This window comes from Belonocnema kinseyi, chromosome 2 (assembly GCF_010883055.1).
Source record: "Belonocnema kinseyi isolate 2016_QV_RU_SX_M_011 chromosome 2, B_treatae_v1, whole genome shotgun sequence".
Classification (NCBI taxonomy): domain Eukaryota; kingdom Metazoa; phylum Arthropoda; class Insecta; order Hymenoptera; family Cynipidae; genus Belonocnema; species Belonocnema kinseyi.
The window spans coordinates 169,189,585-169,204,319 of record NC_046658.1 but is presented as its reverse complement, the minus strand read 5'-3'; the positions used below and the strand labels follow the sequence as shown (position 1 = coordinate 169,204,319).

Here is a 14,735-nt window from a genome sequence, read left to right as displayed (position 1 = left end):
ATTTCTTCAATGTAACTAACTGTTAATAACTTATTTCTAAACTTTATCTTATCAAAAAAGTGCGTGCTCACCTTGCTTGTGAAACTAGCGTCGGTGATTATTAATGACAATAATATTAGTGTGTTTTTATCAAGGTTTTTAAAAGAAGTGAAAAATTAGTTAGTAATAATCGGTTACGATAGAAAAAAAGGTTTTCAATTTTATGAATAGCTGCAAAATGCATTTGTTAATTAAGTATGTTTAAAAAAATAAACATGTTATGTTATTTACACTTATGTTATTTACACTTCAGTAGCTTGGAAAATCCCAGTTTTTACCTCTAAAAATAGGTAGACGGTATATTTTTAATTTCAATTTGTTTAAATAATAATTAGTTCTTATTGGATGATGTACAACAATTTTTATTTTTTCTTTCACAATATTCGGTATATTCACCACAAAAATAATTAAAATTAAAATTTTAATTAGAAATTTTTAGGCAAAATATATTTTACAATAAAATATCCAATTTGAATTAGCTAGTGTTTTAAAAAGAATTCTGCCCTATTTTCCACATTGTTATAGTCCCAGTTTGAAGATTGCTGATAATGTGTTTTATCTTCTGAAACTATCAGTCGAAGGTTAAAGCACAACAATAAAAAAATTTTATGAGTATTTTCCTTGCAAATCTTGTCACAAAATATTGTAAAACTTCCAATTTGAACACCGAATCAATTGAAACATTTGTTTCTCGAATTTTCATGCTAAATTGAATAGAAATTCAACATTTCCTTCAAAATTGGCCATAGAATACGTATAAAATATTATTTTTCAAATGTCAATCCCATGAAGTAGTTTTATAGGGTCCCAAAAAACCCCATAAGTGAAAAAATATGGGTTGTGTGTGTTTTGGCGATAATTATGATTTTTTCCGTTTTTTAAATTGAAATTGTTTCAAGTACATAAAATACTACATTATACTGATGATTAGATGTTTAAATAATTTGTTCAAACAATTTATCATTGTTTTTAGCCATTTTCTTTCAGACTAGAGAAAGAAAAACGCGTTTTTTTTCATTTCTACTTCTTGCCCAATTTTCGATTAGATTGAGGTAATGATGAATGTTAATAAACATAATTCTTTCAACAACTTAAAAAAAAATAATATTCTCTTAGATTAATGATAGAAAATTGCAGTTTTTTCACAAATTTTCCCCTTTTTGCCCACATTCAATTGACGTGAGTTAAATAATTAATTATAATTAGCAAAATTTATTGTTTAAACTATTTATCATTATTAATAATATTAACTCTAAGAATGCTAGAAAGTTGCGATTTTTTCTGAAATCTACGACTATTTGACTACTTTTCACTTGTTAATTTATTATTTCTTCATAACTAAAACGTTAAAAATTTGAGAAAAAACCGCAATTTTCTAGCATTTATCTGAATGAAAACAGGAGCAAAATAAAAAAATTTTAGAGAAAAACCAAAACGAATTTGCAGTAATATAGATGACGATAGTTAATAAGAATAATAATTAGCTTACACAATTATTTTTGCTCGAGCTAGATAATTAAAAAGTCCCCTTAAATAAAAAATAGTTAAAAATTTCAGGAAAAAACCGAATATTTCTACCATAAAGAAAACCTAATATTATTAGGTTGCTAAAAACAATAATAAATTGTTGAAAACATTTATTTAAACGATTTTAAACTTAAAATTTCTCTTCTTAATCACAGAATACGAGTCAAAAATTATTTTTTAAATAACTATACCATAAGTACCACACAAGCAAACAAAATTAGGTTTTCGAGTTTTTCGCACTAATTATGATTTTTTGCGATTTTATTAATACATAGAATGCGAATAAAAATTATTTTTTACGTATCACCTCCACATGTCTGTTTTATAGGGACACAAAAAAACCATGAGCAAAAAAATGGGTTTTGCGAGTTTTTTGCGCTAAACATGATTTTCTTCGGTCGTTTAAATACATAAAATATGATTCAAGAATTATTTTTGAAATATCACCCATATAAGTCTGTTTTATATGGCCACTAAAAATTCCCATAAGCAAAAAAATTGGTTTTTGCGAATGTTGGCGCTGATTATGATTTTTATGTTAGTTTTTAAATACAGATTGATTCTGATACATAAAATACTATTTTCTTCAGATAAGCAGATGCTCAATTGAATTTTGTAACGAATTCATTATTTTCTGTTACCAAGATATGTTCTTTTATATGGATCGGGACGACTGAAAAATCGCGAAAAATGACTTTTTTGATACTTTAAAATTGCCGAAATGTAAAATTGTCGAATAATAAAATTTCAGAAATTTAAAAATCCCGAATAATAAAATATTCTTCGCACCAAATAACAATTTCCAAACAAGTTTTGCAGAATTTAATTTAAAAAATTAAAATTCTATTTTAAAGAACGTTTCTGTATTTAAAAAAAAATACTATGTACATTTTAAAACCAAGTTTGTTGTCCTGAAATGTATCTTTTTAATTACTGTTATCTTAAATTCAAACAATAATTTCCAAAAACTTTTAAGTATTAGACAGATTGTTTTATTTTGATAGAAATATTTGATTATCGTATTAACTTCCTGTCGAGTATTACTCTAAGAGAAGGTAGTTATAACAAAATCAATTGCACGAAAATAAAGAATAAATAAAAACAATTTAGGTCAACCCTAATGTACAAATATGCTACTGTTTTTATTTTGTTCTTTGTTATTTTTATTATTGTCAACGTGAGATTTAACGTGATAATTTATTTTTAATATTATACCATTACCGCAAAATGACATTAATTTACATTCATAAATCTAATTACTATTTACTGATTGTTCGTAATTTTAAGTGAAATTTTCTGTAACAAGTTGATTCCTACATCCGGTTTCCTGTTACAGGTGAAAAAAAGTGTGTTTTATACTAACAGAGAACATTTTATTTTATTTTAATTATTTATAAAAACTTTTTTTTTTATTTTAAAGCAATTTTCATCGATAAGTAATAAGTAGGTTAACTAGCAAGTAGGTTAGCTATCTAGATATAAATATTAATGAGTCACTTATTATGAAAGAAAAAACTTTTTTTGAATCTAAAAACTTGCGAAGAATTATCAGTTTATTACTTTTAATTTGGCCTTACTGTCGCTTCTTGCCAATTTAAAAAATGCTTAAATTTTAATAATTCATGGCTTATTTTTTGGATGATACATTCCCTAAAAATGTACTGATAATCATTTCGAAAATGCTTAAATTATTTGTTTAAAAAGGTTGCGTTCAACAAACTTGTTTAAGCAATTTCAGCCGTAGAAAATTTTACTTTTAAAATTGGAAACAATAAAGTTATAGAGATTTTCTTCTGAAAAAGACCATTATTTTTTAATATTCAAACATTCTTAATGCTTCTAAATATTTCTTAAACTTACTGTAATTGAAAAAAAATAATTTTGCAAAATTGATTAATAATGTTTTAGAGTCTAAGATATTTTACCAAATCATTTGAAAACCTTTTAAATTTCTCATTGAAATTAATTTTGTTAAGTAAAGTCATTTGTAAATTTCCGCGGCATTTTAGGAACTTTTTTTATTCCCTTGAAATCTTTCAAAATTAAAAAAAATTATTCCAGATCTTAAAAATTGAAAACGTTCTTAATGTTTTGTTAGGAATATTAAAAATCTACATTTCGTTGTAAAGTTTTTTTAATTAAAATCTTTTTGAAATTGTTTCATTAAGTCAAAATATGTTTTAACAGTATTCAAAACTTTCCTAAAATTTTTAAAACATCCTACAAAATTGAAAAAATTGCACTAAAATCTTCTAGTTCCTTTTTCGACAATTTTGTGATCCTTCGTAAATATTCTTTCAATTTTTTTTTTTTTCAATAATTTTTAAAACCTTAAAAATTCTACATTTTCCTTCAATTTTTTTAATATTTTCAAGTTCTTAATTATTTTTGAATCTTTTTAAAACTTCTAAATATCTCTTGAAATTACTCGAATAAAAAAAAATAATTTTGCTCAAAAATTTTTTGCAATCTTTTCATACTTTCCATATCATGAGTTTTTTAAAAACTTCACTATTCTCCTGAAACCTTTTAAAATGCTTTAAAAAACTTTTTTTCTAAAGATTCGAAATTAAAGAGCTTCTAAATTTCTTGTTAAATATTTTATAAAATCTACGGTTGGTTGTATATTGTTTTAAATTTCAAATTTACTTAAAGTCGTTAAAAAAAACTAATTATCGTTTAAATTGATTCTAATATTTCATAATATTGTTTTGAAGTCTGACTGTGATATTATTTCCATTCTAGTCAGATAAAAGTTATTTAAATGAACAATACTGAACTAACCACTTGAATGCCAGTTACTTCTCTTCATAGTCGGCACAATTTCAAAAAAAGTCGTTCAACCTTATCTTCTGTGAGATAATAATTTATATTTTCGAAAGGTAAATTAATTAGTTAATTAAATTAACCATCATTATAAATCTTAAAAATTTATAGATTATTTTTTTCATTCACAAAATATTATTCTTTAAGTGTGTAATAGTCTGACTCTGTACTTTTAATATTTTTTCAACATTTAAAAAATTTAAGAATTATTATTTATGGAATACGGTTTGAATTTGATTCGAATTTCCTATGAGAATTATGAATTTAGAATTATAGTAACAGCGCCACCTTGACTCAAGTAGATTTGAACTTCAGTTTCCGACAAGCTCTCGAGCAGTTAACTTGTTTTTGGATTATAAGAGACATATTTTAATTTATTTGGTGACAAAGGCAGATGGTGAACTTGTTTTAGTGACATTCTTAACAGAATATATGTTATTTAATACTTCTACGTAATTCCTGGTGTTATTTATTGTGTACGTATATGTGAACTCTGAATCCTTTAATTTATTACACTCGTAAAGATAATTAACAACTTGAAGCAAAATTTAGAGACTGGATTTTGCGCGTGATCATGGTCCTTCTGAGTCAGATATGAGGATTCTTGTCGAGAAAAATTAAGGACAACAATGCTCGTGTAGGGATATATATTTCCAGTGAGAAAAAGAAATAGTTAGTGTCTGAAACTGAAAATTTTAGAATTTATTCGCCTGTCACGATTTTAATAGAAAAGAAATATGGCACAAGGTTCACAAGGATTGTACTAGGCAGTCTGATAAGTACCTGAAAATTCTAAGAGATGGCATTAGTATTCACTAATGTGAACCATTTTCGTCGTGCTTGATCCTTTAAATGACCGAGTTTCGTTGTGACCGTACGAGCACAGTTGATCCTGAACGATCTGGGCGCGCAAAAGAGGTCACTACACCAGAAAATGTCGAAAAAATCCATGATATGATGTTCAATGATCCCAAAGTGAAATTGAGAGAGGTAACTAATGCTGTAGGCATATCATTGGAACGTGTGGGCAATATCGTGCATTCAGTTTTGGGCATGAAGAAGTTCTGCGCGCGATGGGTGCCGCGTTTGCTCACAGTGGACCAAAAACGAATTCGTGTGACAACTTCCCAGAAGAATTTGGCATTATTTTCGCGTAAGCCGACCGAGTTTTTGCGCCGATTCATAACCATGGATGAAACCTGGATCCACTACTACACTCCTGAGTCAACGCAATAGGCAAAACAGTGGGTTCCACTGGGCCAAAACTCCGAAGCGTCCAAAAACGCAACAATGGGTCGGAAAGGTTATGGCCTCCGTATTTTGGGATGCACATGGCATAATATTCGTGGACTATCTTGAAAAAGGTAAAACCATAACCGGAGCATACTATTCATCATTATTGGATAGATTGAAAATCGAAATCGCCGAAAAACGACCGCATTTGAAGAAGAAAAAACCGGTTTATCATCACGACAATGCGCCTGTTCATTCATGCTTAGTTGTACAAGCAAAATTGCATGAAATCGGCTTCGAATTGGTTCCTCAGTCACCGTATTCACCAGACCTGGCCCCCAGCGACTATTACTTGTTCCCTAACCTGAAGAGATGGCTCACCGATAAGCATTTTTACTCAAATGAGGAGCTCATAGCTAAAACTGAGGCGTATTTTGGAGAGCTTCCGATCGAGTACTTTTCGGACGATATCAAAAAGTTAGAAAATCGTTGAACTCGCTGTATCGACCTATAAGGAGAGTAAATTGAAAAATAAAACCGACTTTGGCCAAAAAAAACGTCTCCGTGTTTCATTTTTCAGGGACTTATCAGACTGCCTAGTAAGATATCAGCTCCCCAGCTTATAAATTACAAATCAGGAGTTTCCACCATAATCATTGAGAGCTTGCACCTGAAGAACCAAAAAAAAGGTGCAGCATAGACGAATTGATGGTTCTGAGGCATTATTTTAACATATAATATTTAAGACGTTGTGACAAAATTCTTGCCGCTAAAATTGGAAAGTTTTTAAAAGTTCTACAACGTCGAGGAAGAGGGCACCGAGGTAACACCGTTATCAGCCATATCTCCTGATCGCCAGACACCTGAATTTAAGCGTAAGAATATTGATTTCTTGAATTGTCAACACAGCTGTGAGTAATAATAAACTTGAACTAGTAATAATTACGAAATAAGAAATCGATTTCGACTATGTCAGTTAATCTAGCGTATTCTGTCAAAATATTTAATTTATGAAATTTTGTAGTGATGGAAAATAAATTGATTGATTGTGAATAGTTAAATTAAAATTAAATTAATTGAAATAATGTCTACTACTGACATAGAAAATTTAAAAATTATTCAGAAGAATTGCAAAACTCGTTTAGCTAAATTGAACTGCGAAACAAAAAAGCTGAGGAAACTTGGCAAGAATTTGACAGACCACTAACTGATTTATAATTGTTATGTTCTACACGGGATTTTGAACCCGAAAGATCAGCAGTTGAAGAATTTTGTTATAGATATGCAGCATTAGCCAATCATTATCTGAATCAACGGCGAGTTCAGAAACCTGTGTCAGAGACTCGTGCAAATCAAGTAGATGCACAAAGCGCGCGTATAGCGCAACTTGTGAATGAGCTCAAATCTCAGCGAGAATCTGAATTGACAGCTCTGCGAGAATTAGCAACGTCGAGAGCTTCGACAAGCGATGAGAATATTCGTGCGCGCTTTCCATTACCAAAACTTAATCTCCCTACCATTTCTGGAGGTTACAACGAGTTGTTCGCTTTTAGAGACTGTTTTGCCGCAATTATTCACGATGACGCGATCAATCAAAAGATTTGAAAATTGCGGTATTTAAGATCCTATTTAAAGGACGAAGCATCGCGAGTGATTGATAATTTAGAGACAATAGAAAGCAATTATGAAGTAGCATGGGGATTATTGAAAGAACGTTACGATAATCAGAGAGTAATAAACCAGAATCACATGCAGGCTCTGTTCGATCTAGCGACAGTTGCGAAAGATTCTGCATCTTCGTTGAGAAATCTATTGGACGATGCTCTGAGGCATATTCGCGCATTATCAGTATTGGGAGAACAAACAGACAAATGGGACACACCCCTTATTTTTTTGATCGTGTCTAAATTCGATCGAGAAACCAGAAAATAGTGGGAGAAGTCAGTTACTGATAGGGAAATCCCAGAATTAGAGAAACTTAGTAAATTTCCAAGAGAACGGTGTCAAGTTTTTGAGTCAATGAATTGAAGAGCTTCGGATAAAAATAAATCTAATGAGCCTAATAATAAATCTAACGAAGAGTGTACCCAAACAAGTAAGAATTCAGTTAAATCTTTTGCGAATACTTAATCTCAGGTTTCCTGTCCCCTATGTAACGAAATCACCAACTACAATCATGTGTAAAATTCGAGAAAAAGATGATTAAAGAGCGAGTAGAACTTGTTCACAAAAAGGGACTCTGTTTTAACTGCTTAAAAAAAAACCATTTAGTTCGTGATTGCAAATCCGAAAGGTGCACAATTTGTAATCGGAAGCATCGCACACTATTGCATGCAGAGTTAAAATCAGAATCAAATCAAAATGATTCGACTGAAAAACAATCTAATGTTAGAAATTTTCACATTTATGACGCGTCGAAAGTTATGCTCGCTACGGCAGTAGTTGAAGTTTTTGATGAGAGTATGAAGGGGTACGCATGTAGAGTCCTCCGAGATAGCGCTTCTCAACTAATATGATATCCCAAGATCTGGCAATGCGATTGAGACTTATTTTTTTATTCTGCCCCAGATCACTGGGAATACTCCTGCTAAATTTACTAATAAAAAGGGGCTGAATTTACCAAGGCACGTGCAACTGGCAGATCCTGAAATTTATTTTCCTGCAAATGTAGATTTGCTAATCGGCGCAGAAATTTTTTATGTGCTCCTTATGGTAGGACAAATCAACCTATCAGAACCAGGATTAATACTTTAAAATACTAAACTAGGCTGGGTCTTCGCGGGAAAACTAGGTGGTACGTGGGGTCAGCAAAAAGTTCGATGTCATCTCGTTCGAAATGCGCTAAAAGACACATTAGAGAAATTTTAGAAACTCGAGGAAATAGGCGAAGAAATGCATCGTTCTAAGCATGAAAAGGCTTGCGAGCCACATTTTTCTGAGACCTGTCAAAGAACGAAATCAGGTCGGTATGTTGTAAGGTTTCCATTTAAAGAAAAATAAGCAGGATTTAGGCTCAGCTATGACATAGCTCGAAGAAGATTCTTTGCGCTCAGAGAACCTAGTTTAACGATGAAATTAAGAATCGTTTTTGATGCGTCGATCAAAACAACGTCAGGGATATCTTTTGATAATGCTCTGATGATTGGACCTAATATTGCAGGATGGAATATTTCAGATAATTTTACGTTTTCGAGGTCACGCTATAGTAATGTCCGGAGACATTGAGAAGATGTATCGGCAATTTGAGATTCATCCGCAGGACAGAATTAATCAAAAAATTCTGTGGAGAAATAAAAAATCAGAACTGCTGAAAGCGTATCAACTAAATGCTGTATCGTACGGCACCACCGCAGCACCGTTTCTTGCTACACGCTCAACTTTATGATCCGTTGAGTCTTTTAGCACCGGTAATAATAGTAGCAAAGATAAAATCTCTCTCGTCCAGCGAGAAGAATTCGACGTGAAGATCGAGAAGCTGTCAACAAACAAAGAACTAACAGCAAGGTCAAAGATAAAGAAATTGAGTCCTGTATTCGAAGGGGGATTCTTGCGCGTCGGGAGTAGAATAAAAAATGCTGATGTACGATTTGATAAGAAACACCCGATAATATTGCCAAAAACTCATCCGATCACAGATCTCGTGATCAGGGAATACCATGCAAAAATGTTACACGCAGGAATTAACGCTACATTATACGCGATTCGAGAAAGGTATTGGATCATAAAGGGTAGAGTTGCGGTCAGAAGAATACTGAATGCATGTGTGAGATGTTTCCCAGCCCAGCCAAAAGAAGTATTCTACTTAATGGGTGATTTGCCAAAGGTACGACTCGCTGCGACACGACCTTTCGAAAATACAGGGATTGATTTTTGCAAGCCTTTTTTTATAAAAGAAAAGGCTTGAATTGCATTCACACTATCTATAAGGCTCCATTTACCGTGATTTTTTCTTAACTTCTGTAAATCATACATGGGTTGCAGAAGTTTCCTTATTATAAAGAGCAAATTCCATTAAATGCAATATGAAGGACAGAATCAATGATAGAATCGGCTGATTATTTTTTTTCATTGTCAAAATATTACTTTCCGTGTATGTCATAGTATGACATCGTCATTTTAATATTTTTTAACATTTAAAAAAGATAAAAATCATTCTTGAAGGTATACTGTTTAAATTTGATTTGAATTTTCTATATGACACCATTTATTGTGCTATAATAAAAAAAATTTCTGTAAACCATAGATGTTGTTTAGAATTTTTTGAAACTTTTCAAAATTAAAATCATTTTTAAGCATTTTTAAAACTTTCAAACCTTCTAAATATCTTTTAAAGTTTCTTCGAATTCTTCTAAAATTTTTCTTGAAATTCTGAACAATTAAAATGCTTGCCGAAATCTTGCAAATTCTGCTTTGATAGTTTTGGAAATCTTTTCAAATGTTTAAATTTTTTCAAATATTATCTTAAAATTAGTTTTTCAAACTAGAAAATGAGTTTAAATTATTAAACTATTATTAAATTATTATATTATGAAATTTTACAATCTTGCTAATTGAAATATTTTGCTGGAAAATTTTAGAAATTTTAGGAAATAATTTTAAATCTTTTGAAATCCCTGCATAAGCAAAAACTTACATTTTGTTCAAAAAAATTTGGATTATTTTTAAATTTCAAATTATTTTTTCAAGTATTTCCAAACGTTTAAAACTTTTAATTTTTCTTTTAAAATTATTCAAATTTTTCTAAAAATTTCTTAAAATTCTGAAAAATTACAAAGATTGCTTAAGCATGTTTCAGTATCTGTTATAACGATTTTAGAAATCTTTTGTCTTCGTTTAAAATATTTTAAATTTTTTTCTACCAAAAAGACAAATTTTTAACGAAATAGTGACTTTTTCAACCAAAGCAGCTGAATCCTCTGAAAAAAAATTAATTTTGTTTGTTGTTTCTTAAAATTTTTGAGAAAATTAAAAAAAAAATTAATCTTTTACATATCTCGAAAAATTATCATTTTTTTCAGGATTTTAAAAAGTTTTAGGAAAAATTAAATTTTCCAGATACTATCGAAATTTGTAGAAATATTACAAAGTCATTACAAATTTTCCCAGGAACTTCAAGGAAGTTTCTTATTTTCTTGAAACCTTTCCTACTTCTTATAAATCTTCGAAATTTTTTTCGAAACCTTCGAAAATTTACATTTTGTTTACAGTTTACGGTAATCTTTTCAAACCTAAAACTATTTTTTAACCATTTTTAAAACCTCCCAAATATCTTTTTAAATTCTTCGAACTCTTCAAACATTTTCTTTAAATTATGAAAAAGTATAAGACATGCATTCAAACTTTTAAAACTTCTAATTTTTCTTTTAAAATTATTAAAATTTTTCTAAAAATTTCTTAAAATTCTGAAAAATTAAAGAGATTGCTTAAGAATCTTGCAGAATCTGTGATAACGAATTTAGAAATCTCTTGAAATACTTTTGAAATACTTTCAACTTTTAAATTAATTTGAAATCTTTTTACAATTTCAAAATATTTTAAACTTACTCACATTTTTTATAAATCTTTGTAATCTTGCTAATTGAAAGATTTTTATTAGAAATATTTCATTTTTTTAATTTCAAAATCGAATTTTTAACCAAATAGTTCACTTTTTAACCAAAAAACTTTTTCAGTCAATTTTGAATAAATATTACTTTCTTAGGTTTAAATTTTCATTTGTCTTCAAAGTTATCGAAATATCATTTTCGTATCATCTTGAGAAAATTTGAAAAGATTTATGAAGGTGTCACATATGTATGTCGAAAAAGTATAATTTTTTTATTTACAGGTTTTTGCAAACTTTGAGGAAAAATTCGAGTCACTTTAAAAGAAATTTAGGATTTTTTGAAAGTTTTTGTTTCAATATTTTTTAAACAGGCTCGAATTATGTCTAAAATTTTGAAAGTTTTTTGAAAAATAAAAGAATCTCTATTAAATCTTCCAAACTGTTTTCGATTTTTACAGAAATCTTTTGAAATTATTTAAAATATTTATAATTGTTCTTTAGAAATTATTTCTTCTAAATAAAAAACGTTCTCAGGAATCTTAAGAAAAGTTTTTTATTTTTCTGAAGCCTTTCTTAAAATTCCGAAAAATATAAAAATTGCCTTCAAAAGTTCCAGATTATGCTTTAACGACTTTGGAAATCTTTTAAAATGTTTTAAAGTATTTTTAATTTTTGTAGTAAAATTAATTTTTCAAAATAAGGAATCAGTTTGAATTATCCCATGAATTTTAAGAAATATTTTGTTTATCCTAATAAAAATTCAAAATCTCAAAAAGCTTTGAAATTATTATTTCAAAATATTCAGAATGTCCATTATTTACACTTTTTTAAAGGCGTTCAACTTTTAAATTATTTTAGAATATTTTTGAAATTTCTAAATGTCTTTTAATATTACTTAAATTTTTTATACAACAACATTTCGAAATCAACAATTTAATTTAAGAATATTGCTATTAAATTCTGGGTTCCGAATTAATCTCTTTTAGTTCAAAACTCAACTATCTTGTTAAACATGATTGATTATTTTATTTCGGACAGAAGGTTCAATCTTTTAAATTCAAAATTCTTCTTTTAATTTGAAACGGTTTCTGTTACTTTCTGGATTCAGAATTAATCTCTCTTGGTCAATAATTCAACGATTTTGTTGAACATCCTTCTATTTCGGACATAAAGTTCGATGTTTTGGATTAAAAATTGGCCTTTGAATTTGAAAATTTTTCTATTAAAATCTCGGTTAAGAATTAATCTCTTTTGGGTAAAAATTCAACTAGTTGGTTAAACAAAAAGTGTCCACGAAAGTAGTGAGAGTGACTTTTAAAAATTCTATATTTAAAATATTTTGGAAGTATTGAATGTCTGTTTTGAAAAAAAAAATCAAAAAAATTTCTAGGTAAGTTATACAAGTATAATTGAATTTTTTCTAGCATATTTTTCTGGAAGGTGCTGCAAGAAAAACTAAAAATTCACTCTACTTATTTGAGTTTATTCGTTTTTGATTATTTAGTAAAAGTACCGCCAAACCTAAACAGGCCTATCTTATCATTTTTTTAGGGTGTGATTGTGCACATTCGAAAATGTAGATTTTGGAGGTTCATTTTTTCTGCTTAAGTTAAATGTTGATTAAAAAACTCGTGAATTTTTGTTCTTGAACTAATTTCTGAATTAAATGGGTTCGTGTTTTCTCAATCATTTAATCAACGATTAAGATCGATCTTCCTGTCTAAAATAAAAGAATGTTTAATAAAATAGTCGTAATTTAAACAAAATAGGTTAATTCTGAACCCAGAAATTAATAGCCAAATTTTTTAATTAAATGGCCAAATTTTATTTTCAGAATTTTAGGAGATAATGCAAGATCTCTTTAAATCGTTGTCAATTTTCTCTTAAACGTAAAAATTTGTTTCTGAAACCTTTTCAAATTTTTAGGAATTTTGAAAATTTTTATTTTCAAATATTTAAAAACCACGCTTTTTATATCTTTTTAAAAGTTTTTTCATGCTTTAAATTAATTTTGAAACTTTTTAAAACTTCTAAATATCTCATAGGCTTACTCGAATAGGCGTGCCATGCACACCCCGAGCATTTAGCTCACATGCTATCTAGTTGTCCAACACACGCGGGAACGACCTACATTCAAAGACACAATGCGGCACTAAGAGTACTTTATTACCATCTCTATCACTCCTGCGGCATTCACCTTAATATCGCTCCTCTAAATGCTCCTAGGGAAATTGAGTCAATTGTCGAGAATGGGAAGTGCCGTATATACTGGAACTTTATATTCTCGACAATTTATTGTTTCTGTTGCTCACTCGAGGCCTGACATGGTTCTTCTTGACTTCGAGAAGCGAACCATGTTCGTTATCGGATTTTCGGCACCAGCTGACAAAAACATCATGCAGAAGGCGGTTGTCCTTGGGTCACTCCGTGTTCTTAGGGTGCACGAGGCTTTTGCTGGATCGTCACATTGATTCCTTTACAGACTGTAACCACCTATCTCACAATTGTGAGACGTGGTTATGGCTGAAATTTTACCGCGATTTCGCTGGAAACGAGTGCAATTTTTCAGATTAAGACCCGCTCCCGGCGAAATCCTGCGGTTGTCCTTATGACCAATTTTTTATTATATATTATTGTTATTATTGAATATATTATGTAGATAACTTTGCATTTCTCATAAACCTGCAGTTAAACAATTTTTTTAATGGTAGAAAGTGATAGCTTCATCCAATAACTAACACGTGCTTCCCCACAACTAAAGTTTAAAATTTTTTTGAGTAGTTTCGAGATATTTTCCTGTATTAATCGAAAACATCGTGGATCAAAAATAAAATGTTTTTGAGATCAAAAATATGAATCACATTTCACTATTTTTTAATAACTTTCCATTTTACTCGTTGAAATTATAACGTTTTAAAAATATTTGTGACCAGAAAATTATGAAAACTTAAGCAATAATTAACGGAGACTTTTCTACATTATATTTCTTAAACGAAAAAAACTTTTAAAAAAAAAACTTTTAAAGACCTTTTTCCCATTGATCATTATTATTATTAAATTAGTGAATATACTATTTACATAATATGAATTATATTTAAACGAAAAATATTGTAATTCTAAATAAAAAAAAATAGAATTCCTATCAAAAAGATAAATTTTTAGAAAAATAGCTGAATCCCTTACAACAACCAAATTAATTACACAGGCCCACAAAAAAAAACAAAAGTGTCTGTGCAATTGACCAGACCTATATATTCTTATGTATTTTTCGACGCTGAATCCGAATTTGCAATAAAAAAGTAGGGTCCAGCTACTTTTTTATGGGGTTTTGCTCGAAAAACCCCATTTTTTATGGTTTTTTCATGGTTTTTTTTAAATAAAAAAAAAATAAAGAAAAATTTTATTTTTTTGACTTCAGAATCGAATTCTACGGTAAAAAATACATCGAAAACCATGTTTTGATTTTTTTTTTACGAAAATTTCAACCCACCATACGGCGATGAAAAGGCAGAAAATCGCGAAAAGTGAAAATTTGCTTCAAATTTGATTAAAATGACATTAAAAT

At 29.3% G+C, this 14,735-nt stretch overlaps 1 pseudogene; it reads left to right on the top strand.

The window, feature by feature from the left end:
* LOC117168049 overlaps window positions 1–14,735 on the top strand; it is a 118,412-nt pseudogene that overhangs the window by 993 nt on the left and 102,684 nt on the right.